The sequence below is a fragment of the Lycium barbarum genome, chromosome 9 (assembly GCF_019175385.1).
Source record: "Lycium barbarum isolate Lr01 chromosome 9, ASM1917538v2, whole genome shotgun sequence".
In the NCBI taxonomy this organism is placed as follows: Eukaryota; Viridiplantae; Streptophyta; class Magnoliopsida; order Solanales; family Solanaceae; genus Lycium; species Lycium barbarum.
Genome location: NC_083345.1, coordinates 43,690,306 through 43,693,357, shown reverse-complemented (window position 1 = coordinate 43,693,357; position 3,052 = coordinate 43,690,306).

Below are 3,052 nucleotides of genomic sequence, written 5' to 3'. Positions count from 1 at the left end.
TTTTATCTCATGGGAATGAGCTTTGGAGCAGCTATCAACTTAGGTGAAAATCCTAGCTTCAATTCCCAAGAATATCTTGGAGTCTACCAACCCTAGCAAGACTTCTAACACATGGGTACCTTGATTCTTGCCTCTTGATCTTTGTTTTCTCTTGGATTGGGGTGGAATATGCTTGGAGAGGGGTTGTGAGCTCTCTAGACTTATGGAAGATGAAAAATGAAATAAATGAACAAAGGCCATCTATTTATACAAAACATAAAAATTCAGCCCGATGGACTTATACAGACCACTTATACGGTCTATATAATATTGTACGGTCCATATAAGTGGACCGTATAAAACCACCATGCAAAAGTCCCTTTCTGGAATAGATCAAGTTATACGGACCCCCTTATACAGACCGTATAAAGTTATACGGATATACGGTCTGTATAAGTGGTCGTATAACACCACGAAGAAAATGACCTTTTCTGTGAAGGTCATGTTATACGGACCCTCCTTATACGGACCGTATAAGTGGTCGTATAACTCCTAGTTATGCGAAAATTTCACTCGTTGATTCGTTTGACTTCCAATCCTTGTGGAACCTTCTTGGCACTTACATAATACCTCATTAACCATACAATAGGCCCTATATCCGCCTCTCAAGATATTCTAAATAGACATTTGCTCTATTTTAGCGAAAACCTTTCCGAACACGACTTATATTTCGCTTCCTTCAACAAACTAACTTTCACATATTCATATGACTTCAAAATCTTACGGTATGCACCTTAAGTTATCTAATACTTCCCTTAATATCGAAAGGATTTCATCATCACCTTAAGCTCACGTTATCCTATCCACATGGCAACAAATCAGAAATTTCCGAGGTGTAATATAATTTTTATGAAATAATTTGGGACGAACTTTACCCTTTGGAGTTGATAAAGAAACATCTGAGGTATTTTAATTTTTTGTGGAAATTTATTTTGAAGAAAAAATTTATTGTAACTACCCAAAAGGGACAAGAAAACCCTTTATGGATAATTATTCAATTAGTTAATTAAATCAGGAAAATTAGATTAATGAGCAATTTTATTCCCATTTTTATTGTCCAAGGCATTTTGATTAATTAAAAAGAATGACCATTTTATCCTTTAAATCCTGATTCTGTGCACGTTTGCGTAATCGATTATTTTTCTTAACTCAAAGACCGGTATTTATGCATTAGTTTTTTTTCCCCGCCTCTATATATATGTATGTATATACACCATGTATATATCAATATACATGGTGCATATACTCACATGTATATATATGGGACCAGGCCCTTTTAAAAAAATGGATGGACCAGGCCCAGTCCAAAAGGACCATGACCCCAACCCACTTAACAATTAAAAGGAGGGGGTGAAGCATTACACCCCTCCCCGCTCATTTTATTTCTCTTGCCCTAGGGGCATCGGTGCAAATGAGAGAAGACAGAGGCGGCTAGGGTGAAACCTTAGCGCTGCCTCCTGTCTTCCACCACCTCCCGCCACTGTTCGTGTCGTGTCCCATAAAATTGAAGCGGGGAGGAGGCAAATCATTCAATGCTTTGTCCTTCTCTCCCCCAAATTCGGGCCAAACAGACCCTAAAGGTTTACCCACCCCCTTATTTTATGTATCTGTTGGATTTGAGTTGTTTGGGACCTTTGATTTTGTTTTTGCTTTAGATCTGAGCCGTTGATTTATGCTGGTGTGTGAGACTTGCACAAAACTTGCAAGTCCCACATAGAGTTTTTGAAGTTTCAAATATTTTTGTGGTTTCTATGCACGAAAGATGGAGGTCACAAAATTAAAAAAATACTAAGGATTTGAGATACTAGTCATTAAAAAGTCAAATTTTGTTCAAAGTCTTTTAAGGTTTATTCAATTTGCTCGAAAACCTAGTTCTAAAACTTGTTGTTTTTTTTTTTTTTTTTTTTGAGAAAAGACATCATTTGACCCCTGAACTTGGCACGAAAACTTAGTTTAGAAACTCAACTTAAGTTGTATTTATTTACCCCCTTAACAACTTTCAAGTTAATTAAATACCCCCCTTAGCGGCGTGGACCAGTTGAGATCTAGGTGTTGTTCACCACTCGCCTGGTGATTGGTCCACGTCATTAAATATTTTTTTAATTATTTTTATTTATTTAGTTTTTTTCTTTCTTCTTCATTCTTTCCCTATTTTATTATTTTATTAAACAATAATTGAAAAAACATGGACCCATAGTCGCGTTCTCCTCCTCCTAAACTCCCCACCTCTATAACACCGCCGCCACCACCCCACCACCACCGCTGCCGCCACCACACCACCACCATAATTGAGTAAACAAACGTCAAACATCTACCTCAGCTTAGTAACCCAAAGAAGCAACAATGAGAAGCCAGCTGGCAACATGGAATCTGCATCATTGGTTCATCTTCTCCACCATGGATTTTTCCATCTTCCTTACCCAACCACTGTACTTATCACACCACAATTTTCAATTTTCTTTTTTCCCTCCTTTATTTCCTAACTAACGCACTTTGGCCTAATTAACAATTCCCATAAATAATCTCCCACTTCTTTTCAAGAATCATACGTTAATAGAGAAAAAAAAACCAATCTTTCTTGAACTTGGTTTCAAGAAAGTTCAATTCGTGCAATTTATTCAATTTCTTCATTGTTGTTTAGAAAAATATTCCCAAGATTAACTCCCACCAACCTTTCTTCTTCTTCAGCATCCCCCCCCCCCCCCCCCCGAGCCACACACCAATCCATTTGAAGGGTTGTTCGTGCAATTTCTCATCTCAGTAACAAGAAAAATGTGAACTTTAGTTCCTGGGTACTTTTCAAGATTCAACATTTACATACCCACCAATCAATTAAGAAACTTTGATTGAATAAGAAAGGGAAGTTCATGCAACTTCATTGCTTTGGTGGTGGGGAAGGTTGGCAACGGGGTTAGAAGACAAAGGTTGGTTACTGGCTTCTCATTGTTGCTTCTTTGGGTAACTAAGCTGAGGTAGATGTTTGACGTTTGTTTACTCAGTTATGGTGGTGGTG